At 38.1% G+C, this 12,119-nt stretch overlaps 1 pseudogene; it reads right to left on the reverse strand.

The window, feature by feature from the left end:
* Positions 1–12,119, reverse strand: part of LOC113074856 (protein kinase C zeta type-like) — a 94,883-nt pseudogene that overhangs the window by 78,871 nt on the left and 3,893 nt on the right.

The raw sequence follows: 12,119 nt of genomic DNA on the forward strand, positions 1-12,119 counted from the left end.
TTCAATGCTTGTTATATGAGCAAGAAACCATTCCACATCAGCGCTGGAGGTCACTGTACTGTTGGTCGCTAGTAGGCGGATTTCAAGTGGACTGCCAAACTGGCCTAGCTTTTAAAAATCTGAACACAAATTAGTTATGTCATTTTATTTGAACAGTAAATCAGCTTGCTGCAATAGGAATATCAATTGCAGCAGTGAATAATGCTTCATGTGAAGATGATCAATGCATGAATCAAGCTCACTTCAGAATGCCCACGGTTTCCGATGCAGCTTTCCACACATCATTTTTTATTTATTGCTATATGTGGGCTGAGACAAAACATTTATGACTGTGAAATCGCTCACAGTAACATGAAGATCTCCTCCGTCTTGCCTACACGGTCTCAAAGGAGATGGATCACGTGAGCTCTGCATCCGTGCTCCTATTGGTCGTTGTGGATCATTTGCATAAAATGAAACTTTTTTTTGGGAGTTGTTGGACACGCCCACATCCTGTTACTGCCAGAATCCACCTACACTATTGAAATGACTTTCTTTCATGTAGATGATCTCTTGAGTGACTTCACGATATGGTGAAGAACAACATAAATCGGTGACGGATCCATCACCCTGCTGACAAAACCAGCTTAGAGCAGCATGAATTTCAAGACTGGCTTGTGCTGGTTAGTGCTGCCTTGCTGCTGATCTAGCTGGTGGACCAGATAGATGATAAAACTGCAGAATGAATGAAGTTCTTTCTGGTGAAGCTTGGTTAAAACAGCGATAATGGCTGGAGGAGTTTAAGGAGACTTGTTCAAGACCACTGCCTATTGGTTAAAGGACAAAAATTCATTTTAAAACCATGACATATCATGGCAACTAGCTAGAGACAGTCACATTTTAATTGTACAACGTGAAGGAGAACTGAATATGAAGTCAATCAATTTTTAAAAAACCAATCACATGCATTTATTACATGCATAATAATTAGTCAAATGCCTTAAAGATACAGCCTCGCATCTGAATTGACGAAATGTTAATATCCTTCTCAGAACTGAACCACCATCCCCCCAAAAAAAGTCTAAACTTATCAATAGCCCTTCATAGATTTGTTAGAAGGTATTTACATAACATCATCAGGATTCTCCCGAGCAGACGCTGGTGTGCTGCAGTGGCCATATTTAGATTTATCGCCAATCAATACTGGAACAGGTGGATCATATGACATCCCAACGCAGTCACTGCAGCTAAAAACAGCAACATCGAGCAGAGTTCAACACACAAATGACTCTAAAACTACTGCTTTTGGCTACTTTATTGGTCTGAAACACCAAGGACAGATCAGTGATCTGCTGGTATACCTCTCGTAGAAAATCCACTCTAATGTCACACAACAACAGTATCAGGGTCTTGGCGTTCCAGCAGAGCACAATTACCCTTTGTTATTTCCCCAGAAACAAACTAATGCGAGTCTTGAATGTGACTCCTTGTGGGAAGGATGCAGAGCCTCGTGTTTGGGTGCATCATGGGCAAGAGGTGGTGGATAACTGACATCTTGCTAATTATGTCAGTCAGACTTAAATAATGCATGAGCATCTATTTTAACCACCCAGTTCAGAAAACGAGGCTGAAAGCGTTCATAATGAAATAACTAGCACCCGTTAGAGTGGGCAGTCAAAACTGCACATTTCCGTTCATTAGTGGCCACAAACACATCAGTGACACATCTGAAAAGAAAATATGCACACAAACACCTGAGACCTTGAGATGATACGATACCGCTCACATACCGTCAGCCTTCTTAGGATGCATCGGGTCCAAGAAGAAGGGAGTGTGTGTCTTCCTTTGTGTGTTTGAAAGCTAAATGAAAGGATGCTAGCCGCTCTCTGGAACTCTGACTAAAACATGCCAGGTAGGCAAATCGCCACACACATACACCCGCACGCAACGCTGCCACACTTGCCAAACGGGTTCAAACCAGAGCCTGGCATGGAAGACGGGCCATCAAATCACTGCAGGTGTGATGAAAATAAACAGAATGCATCAAACACGCATGCATGCACAAGGGCTGGACACACTCGGTAACGCTAGCTCAATGTCAATCACATCTGCACACAAAGACAGTGGCGGCGAGATGGGGTGGACAACAAATGGAAGAGATCTCGATGGTGTGGTGCTCACCGGTATCTTCCTGTTTTCTGCTCGTTTCAGCACATTTCCCCTGGCAGCCTCCAACGATGCACCGGCTACATCCCCTCCTCCCTCGCAGTCTCCTCTGTTCGCTCAGTCTCTCCTCTTCCTTGTGACTTATTTAATTATTTCTCCCCCTCCCTGCCGTTCTGTCGCTCCCTGCGTGCAGTCGTTACAGCTGGCTGTCCTTGTGTAGGCTGCGTCCTCGATGGATGGATAGATGGATGGATGGAGGGAGGGAGGGATGTTTCTACAGGAGCAGGCAGCTCTGCTGGAAGCCTTAATAGAGATGGGCAGCACAGACAAAAAGAAGGGAGTTCCTGCAACACAGACGGATGTTTTGCTACGGTCCCTGGTTCTGCTCGGCACTCTTCGCCTCTACTCTCTATTATTTCTCTCTCTCACCCTGTTCGCTGTCTCTCTCTCTCATCCTTTCGTCAGGGTGTAGCTGGGTCCCCAGAGAGCCGGTGGCAAACAGCTGAGGGGCTTTGTGGAAAACACGGCACGGAGGGGTAGGGGGACTGGAACGGAGCGTCGGCGTGGATGGTGAAAGAGCTTAGTGTTTGGTGAACGAGGAGTACGGGGAGATGGAGTGTCTGATAAAAGCAGGGACTGTTTGCCAATTAGTGGTTATTTGAACAAACCCTAAAGTACTACATTTTGCCATTTACTGTGCACGGTTATGAATGATACCTCAATTTGCGCTGAAAGGCCTGCTTTTATGTTTTTATGTCAGTTGCATGGTGAACGATAAGAAGGCAAAAACTGAATTTACAGTAAAAAAAAGAAAAGACAAAAAAAGGATTTGAGTGACATCACATTATGGAGGATTTTAAGTTGGCTCTCTTCATTTGAGTCTGTAAGCAACCACTTAGAAACCATTCCACAAACAAAAGCTGTCTTCAGAAAATGGCCAATTACATATTAATTTAAAAATAAAATGTCAACGCTGAAAGCCTTCGTGGGCAGTGTGCTGACATACATATAGCACCGTTGTGTTACGGCGTCCCAAATTCAAAGCCCGGTTTGTGGACCTTTCCCGATCCCGCCCCTCTCTCTCGCCCACCTTGCTTCCTGTGGTTACTCATTACTTAACTATCCAACTGTACTAAAAAAAAAAAAAAAAAAAAAAAAAAAAAAAAAAAGAGCAAAAAAAAAAAAGTTAAACAATTAAAACTACTCAAATCTAAGTTTATATATAAATCTATAAAATATAAATGCAAAAATAAGGGAATCTCTATGCAAAAATGTCTAGTATCAGCCAATATACAATATTCAGAGATGTGGATAAATTGTGATTTTCTAAATCTCTCATATCAGTTTGAGTCATTTCAGTAAATCTGTATTCATTGTCCTGATAAGGTCAGACACTCAGATCATTTGTATTAGGGGTGTTGCGATATACTGGTATGGGGAAACGTTAAATAAACTTCTTAACATCAGTTTCCTGTGTCCATATATCTAAATAAAGGGGTGAGTATTTTAATAAGTAAAGTGTTTTCTTTACTCGTCTAATTTTTTTTTTTTGTATATGCAATCAAGTCATGGCCAATACATGTGCATAGCATCTTTGTTCAAATTGATTACACGATTGAAACAAATCTAGAAAACAGAGCGACCACATTGCTACATTAAACTCTGTAAAATGTTAAGTTGGTCGCATTGCCATGCATGTAAGATGCCGTTCTAGATGCACATTAATACTGAATTAGAAGCACGTTAACTGCATGACTTCATTGATGCCGGCGCAACTATACATTAAAGAGATTAAGATACAGGTACACAAGTTAACAGGTTAGAATGTCAATTTGATGTTTGTATTTATTCATCATACTGTTGAACTTGACAGTATTTTCTCTCTTGTTATTTCATAGGAAGCTTAAAAAAGCCAGTGTCTCAGGTCAGCTGTGACCTGAACGAGAAGAAGAAGTGAAAATATATAATATCATGACAGCCCTAATTTACATATAAAATCAAGGGAATTAATAAATAATAATTACAAAAGTAAAGAATACATACCCTTTAAAATAATCAACTATTTACATCTTATTTAATAAATAAAAAATGTGGGGGGGGCAGTGATTTATAGATTGACAGAGACCCTTCCTACACACCTCAGCCGAGAAACTGAGCCCAGTTATCTGAAGATATGTCTTCCTTACACTGACTCTCAGCCATGTCAACAATCACCAGCACCACAAAGTCACCCAAAAATTACAATTATGTAATTCAGTTTTTGTCCATGCAATTAAAGTCGATGGGGTCCAAAAAAATTAAACAACATGAGAGTGAGAAAACAATGACAAAATGTATGTTTCTGGACCATTTTATCACTGTGCCCTACACAAAGTTATTAAATGGCTTCGAAAGTTGTAAGCAAAAGAAGCACAAGTCATACACTTGCTTTGATTTTATGTAATTTATAAAATGTGTGTGTTGCTGTGGCTTAGTGGTAGAGTATTGCGTAAGCTGTGCACAAGGTTGTGGGTTCAATTCCCAGGGAACACACATATTGTAAAAATGTAAGTCGCTTTGGATAAAAGCGTCTGCTAAATGCATAAATGTAAATGCAATTTAAATGCCTAGTCACAAGCCTTAAAAAGGCTTTAACAGGATTCTGTGGAAAAAGTCTGTGTAAAAAGCAGCCATGTTCAGTGAAGCAGATTATATCTGAATAAAAGGTTATAATTCTTTGTCCCTACAACACTGTACCAGAGCAGCTCCAGGATACTGAGCTTTCATGCACAAAGTGAATAACTAACCTTGCATAGTAATAAGCCCAGACCAATTCCACACAACAGTAAGCAGCTGAACCTGAGGTCTTTACACTGTCAAATCACACTGTCCCTGTTCAGCACCGCTCCATCACGCATCAGTGGTGTTTGCTAGATGTCTGAAACGAGTCCTTTCACAGGTTTTTGTCTAATAAATTCATGTTAAATTTTGTTCACATGGTATCTGGGTTAAACACCTTATAGCATCAACAAGCAACCAATACCAAAACATTTTGTTTGTATAAATTATCACACTTTATTTAAACCAAGACATTGGGTTAATGTATTTTTCCCCCCAATGTACTGTTTCAAAAATAATATCTATACAAATACAGAAAAGTATCATTTTTATTTGTTACTACTAACTGATATGGGACAATCTTATTAAAACCCACTTTATTTTAGTAAATTAAAAAAAAAAAAAATATCACAAATATACTGATGGTGGCAGGAATGGAGTTGCATCTTTAATATAAACAACCTAAGAGGCATCTAAAATCCAGCTCATTATAAGATCATCATTTTAAGTAATATCTCAATATATGGGAAACGTCTAATTGGCACCCTTCATTTCCAGAATTAAAATTCTTTCATCATTTACTCACCCTTCCTATGTTCCAAACCTTTCTTCTGTTGAACACAACAAGCATGTTGGTATCCTAACAGTTGATGAGCACCATTTACTTCTACAGTAGGAAAAAATATATATATTATGGAAGTCAATGGTGCTCATTAACTCATCAAAATATAATCTTTTGTGTCCAGCAGAAAAAAACAGTTTGGAACAAGTGGAGGGTGAGTAAATGATGCCAACATTTTCATTCTGGAAGTGAATAAATCCTTTAAAGCTTTGTATTTGCTGACAACATCCAGTTTGTAAGCGCTTCTCATTACAAGTTTGGGAAGATGGTTAGCATGTGATACATTCCCAAATGCACATTACATACAAACCAAACTCTGAGCACATGCAGAGGTGAGTTTACATGTAGCAGCACATGTAACTGAGACCCGAGCCGCTCTGACACACTGAAAACACCAGATCATGAGCTGCTCGTGTGTAAAAGAACGCAGTGCCATGCTTCACTCTGAAACACACAGTGCATTTAATTAAAAGTGTTGTGACATTCAGCCAAGTATGGAGACCCATACTCAGAATTCGTGCTCTGCATTTAACCCATCCAAAGTGCACACACACAGCAGTGAACACACACACACACACACACACACACAGTGAACACACACCCAGAGCAGTGGGCAGCCATTTATGCTACGGCGCCCGGGGAGCAGTTGGGGGTTTGGTGCCTTGCTCAAGGGCCACCCCGAGACTCGAACCCACAACCCTAGGGTTAGGAGTCAAACTCTCCAACCACTAGGCCACTACTTCCCCAAAACACAGCCTAGGAGACTTCACAACCACACTGAACCATGTTAAGATTGTGGTTTTGTTCCGATTAATTGTCATTTCAGAATATTTTTTTCTTTCTTTGAACTGAAATATATTTGTTTTATTTATACTGTCAATAATCTTCTCATCCACATTTTATGAGAAGCATTGCCTCCTCTGAGAAAACATCCAACAACAACAAATGTGGCACAAACTGCTGACAAGGAGAGAAAAAGTGGGCCAGAACAGAAAAAACGCTGACAGAAAAGTTACCAGCCTGTCACAAGTCATTACGTACCTAAAGAACAGCAATCAAAGCGGTTCAGACCAACACTTCTCATGTATGAAATACACAAGATTACATTCAAACCATATCGAAGACCTCATTTCAGACACAGAACAGAAACGCAAGGTACTTTCTTATCTGTATGAAATGCAAAGCAAAAAGGCACACACACACACACGGATATGCAGCATTCCTCTTTGACACATAAAATACAATTTAGCACTAACGCTATGACACAGCAACACACAACTCTCTCTCTCACACACACAAATGACACAGAAGACATATATCATGACCGTGCCATAGGCGTGGATGATCGTGAATTCATAATGCTTTCAAAAAGGGGTGGCCGTACCATGTACAAAGTCCTGACTCAGCAGTTTAACCCCCGTCTGGCCGTCAGGGCAGTAAAAGTGCACATTAACACAGGATTACTGTGCAGCTCCCAGAGTGCTATACGCTCCCAGTGAGAGATGCCATGTTTTCCACCATAAAATCTTACATTAAAGACACTAAAACTGAATCTATTATCTTTGTCCAAGACCTTAAAGTAATAATTCACCTAAAAATAACAATTACGTCAGTATTTACTCTTCCTAGTCTAATTTCAAACACATATTTTGGAACGACATCAGGGTGAGTAAACGTTTCAGATAACTATTCTGTTAGCAACACAAAGTCATAAATTAATAGAGGTTTGGATCCTCATTGTGGTTCAGTGGGCTGTCAAAAAGGTGGGGGGGGGGTTGGGGGGGTAAATGCTTGACCAAAACTATTCCTTAGATAGACTTGAAAGAGATTGTTTTAAGAGATCTGTTTCCTGTATTGAGTGACTGTAGAAGAGAGAATGGCCACTTTAAAGAAGATCAGCATTAAAGTGCACACGAATAAGGCTGAAAATGGCTGGCAAGGTTTTTGACTTACTGTCCTCTCCTGGGCACGGCATACCAGGCTTTTCAGGAATGCTTGGGAATACTAGACAAAGAAAGAAAGACAAAGAGAAAAGATTGTGACTCAGTCCAGTGGTTTCATCTATTCATAGACATGGGGCCAGCAAATATGCTAAATTGCAAATATTACATTTTCTGAAGAAGACTGATTTGTATTTAGTGCTTTAGTCGTGTAGAGTACACATTATAGTTTGAGTGGTTTGGTGGATTTCTGCTGTTTGGTTTGATTCTGCATTCAGTTCTTTATAAATAAATGGATAAAAATACAAATAGAGCAATTCTGCTACTAGAACAACTGAAAATTTAATAAATGAGGGGAAAAAAGATGTTATTTCAGATGTTTTGAGTTAGTAAGTACCATGCAAAAGGAGTCCTGAGCACCGGTTTCGGTTGTAGATACGGAATGCTTCCTCCAGCTCCATCTGGGATGAGATGGTACATGGGTCCCCTTAAAACAAAACAACAAAAAAATTGGGAACATGGAAAAAAAATATTAATAGATGGCAATATTGCTTCTGGTGAAGTAAATCTCTAAAAGTGTTTTCTTTTTTTCACTCTCTACATTACATATATACTCAATATTTATAGTTGTCGTGACTCAGGGGTATTCAAACTGGGACTTGGGACAGGGTATTTATTTATTTTTCATTTTTTTTATATACTATAATATTCATTAGTATTTTGAATTGTTTTTTAGTTTATATATTTATTGTTTTATTTTTATTTTTTTATTAGTTTGGTTTTAATGTTTAATTTTTTATTTCTTAGCATTTCTTAGATTTATTTTATTTGAGTAGCTTAAAAAGGCATAATGTCTTTGTTTCATCTTACTTTTTATCTAATATTTATTTCAACAAAAGATTAGGAATTAGTAGGTTTAGTTTTAGTTTTCAATAACACAGGAACAGCCCTTGAGCCTTAAAGTTAAAATTAAATCAAAATGAATCTTTTTTTTTTTTATGCTCCTGGTCTTATTGTGAACTATTCGTTTGGTGCATTATTCCAAACTTTGAAATCTTTAGTAAAACTATACTATCTTGACTTCTACTTAATACACTATTTTATTCTGCTGACGTCACCTCAGCCAAAGTTCAAAGGTCATACACACCTTCATCGTCAATCCACTTGAGTGTAATTGGCATCTCCTTTCGGACCCCACACATCGTTCTCACTTCCTCACACACCTCGGTGTACGTCATGGCCAAATCCAAGTCAGAGATCAGCATGTCCCTACAAAAAAACAAGAACACTTAATACAGAAAGCACCTTCATACAGATCGGAGAACAATTCAAATCTGTTCAAATTCGGTTTAATGGAGTGTATTTGGTTATAGGTAAATAATAAAAACTCTATCTTTTACAATGTAGAAGTCCACGGCCTAAAACTGGACTTCTCTATTAAAACGGCACAATTCTACAACGTGTCCAACAACTTACTAGTCAATTAGTCAAACGAACTAAATTTTTAGACTTTCTTTTTTTGTTTGTTTGTTGAACAGATTTAGAAAATATTAAGTTTTGCACATCCCTGAAGCAGGTTTTTTTTTTTTTTTTTACTAAAACCAACCTGGTTAATCATTTTTGCTAATTGAAATAAAGCTGACATAAAATAACAACTAAAATGAAAACTAGGAATGTTGCACTGGCAGCTATCACTAAAATAAATCAATAATAAATTATAGAACTACTACAGCTAAAACATAAGTAAAATTGAATCAAAGCTAAATAAAATGAAAATAAAGGAATACTTAAAAACTAAACAAAAAAAAATGACAAAAGCGGATAACAAAATTACTGAAATGATAGATTATCTGTAGATATATATGGTACATATTACCATCTAAACTACCCAGCATCACAACACAAATCGTGCATCTCTTATTCTAAATGTCCTCTGTAGCTTTAATTTGCAACACTAGCCTGAAACGGTCCAAACACAGCCAAACAAGCCACATCTGTCTGGATACACAAGAGACTTTTCTTTCAAACCTCTAGCACACAGCTGCCTAGTCTGGTCCCTGCCCCACTTTCACACACTGCATACAAGAAAACACGATCAGTTTAGTTCAGTCTACAGAAGTACAACATATTACGAAGATATGAATAAGTCATCATCGCTGACCTCAAAGTGCATTCTTGGGCATCAGGAATAATGTGTTTATGTGTGGATTCAGCATAATCATGTCATTCTTTGGGGCTTGATGTCTGTTTTCCCAAGTAATTCTTAAGTATCACCTCGATCCTGGAATCATTCAGTACCATGTTATATAGACATGAAATTTTGTCATGGTATTTCCACACCATTTTGTAATGGATTATATGGAGTATATTCCAGTATATTGTGCATCCCTAATAACACTGTATGATAACTTTCATTCAAAAAAATTAACAGACATTATTACATCAGGATAAACCATTACTGACCTAGTTTCTTAGTTAACAACCTTTGTCATGTCCTGGATTCACTGACATACTGTATTATTGTTTTACACTCAAACAAACCATCTAAATATATAATTGGTTTCAAACATACAGATATTTTAAAGAATACATTTTAAATAAAATAAAAAGCTATAGAAAACGTCATATTTTCAAAATAGTAAAAACCGGTGAATATAAGCCCTTAAATATCTGAATACATTAAAGTGTGCAATATTTTATTAAACTGCATACTTAAATTATTATTCTTCTATTATAATTTTGGCATCTGAGTTGTGTTCAGTTAGTACTGTGAAAATCATAAATTAACACTGATCAAATGTAATTATTGTATAAATTACAGCAGTTATTTATGTAATCATACAAAGAGCTTGGTTCAACTGCAATGTTTTTTTAATGAAAAGCTAAAGAAACAAAAAAGCGAAAGAAAAAAATTATTTAAACCAGTGAATACTCAATCGTTTTACAATATATTTTTTTAAGAAATTACTGTTTTACAAATCAGTCTACAGACCTCCCTCAGTTCCTGTGTAGATGGAAAATGTGATGTATGACTGTATGACAAGTCAGATATACTGTGTGTGTGCTTTCTGCTAAGATGAGCTCTGAAACAGCTTGGCCCTCAGCGGGGGAACCTTCATCACGAGTCCATCATCAGCCACCCTGCCCTTATGGCTCCATCCGTTCCCCACCATCCTCATCCCCCACATGACTGGCTGCCACTGAAGCCAGGGGTGAAAGGATCTCCAACGGCACGGCTCTCTACGGCCTGCTCGACTGATAAATGTTAGGAGTCCCTGGAGCCGCTGCCGTTTGGAAATTAAATTCCAGAGCAAGCCATGTGAAACATTTCTGATCATCTAACCATCCCTGAGGATGCTAACAGTTAAATAAAGTCATTTCAGAGGTGTTCATTTCTCACTCCATATTAAAGCAGAGAGGGGTGGTTCTGAAATAGATGAGACAGACAGAAAAAGCGTAAGTGTGGCAATAGTGTTATTTGCACTGAATAAAAGAGGAGCGGAGGTGATAAATAGAGGTTAATCATAATTCTAGATTTGGGAATGATCACAGTCATCAGACATGCATTTGGCTTTTTGCTCCGCCATAACAGTCGCAACTTAATCACTTGACCCGGAAGTGTTTTCTGAGATCAGAGATCTTATATCACTGTATTAGTTCACTGAGGTTTGGTTACGCCTTGAGGAATCCTGGAGTGTGACGTATGACGGGAACCCCAGTATTACAGCACAGCCATAATGTAAAGTTATGGAAACTAAGCAACCGAAAGCAATATATGTCTTCAATATGATGTAATGTTAGTTCTGTACTTCAGCGTTGGGTAAAATAGCATCATACTGGTTTATGTTTGATCAAATATATTGAAGCCTTGATGAGCAAAACAGACTTTTTTTCTAAAACTAATCATTAATTTTTAATTCTAAAATTAAACTGGAACAAAAAGACTGTGACAAAAATCCCTCAAAAATAACAGAGGCTAGATGCTTTAGAACTAAAATCTTCAGTTACATAGTAAATAGACACTACATAATGTGTGGCCTGACTCTTTTTTTGATCATAAAAGATGTTGGATGAGCAGGACAGTTTTGGGTAACAGCTGTGGCTCATATGCACAGGCTGAATCATCATGAAAATACTCCTTTCTGATGGACTTTCCATACTCAGCCATAAAACCCACCTGAAATAGTACAACTAGAACCTGAGAAAAGCCCACACGAGAGATGGAGGTCAGTAGTTTAAACAACGCCCTGTCTGCAGGGAACAGTGTCATTAGGTTCACCACTGGATATACAGAATATTCCAATTCACACAGACAAGATTTGCATGAAGAGAAAGGCTTAGGAGGATGTTAAGTCTGTGCTATGTTACTGTGCTCTAAACTTAGCACTGAAAGTTTAGAATACAAACATAGAATTCAGAGAAATTAAGACCTTTACACACTCATTGCTTTGTTCTCAGAAGTCTCACATTCATGCATTACACAGTACACACACACACAAAAAAAATGTATAATGTCACTGGTAAGATGAGAACGGTGTTAACATTATAAAGTTTCACCTGTGGTTTCACCTTATGCTTGTGATTTATGACCAGTG

This window comes from Carassius auratus, unplaced genomic scaffold, assembly GCF_003368295.1.
Source record: "Carassius auratus strain Wakin unplaced genomic scaffold, ASM336829v1 scaf_tig00015508, whole genome shotgun sequence".
Classification (NCBI taxonomy): domain Eukaryota; kingdom Metazoa; phylum Chordata; class Actinopteri; order Cypriniformes; family Cyprinidae; genus Carassius; species Carassius auratus.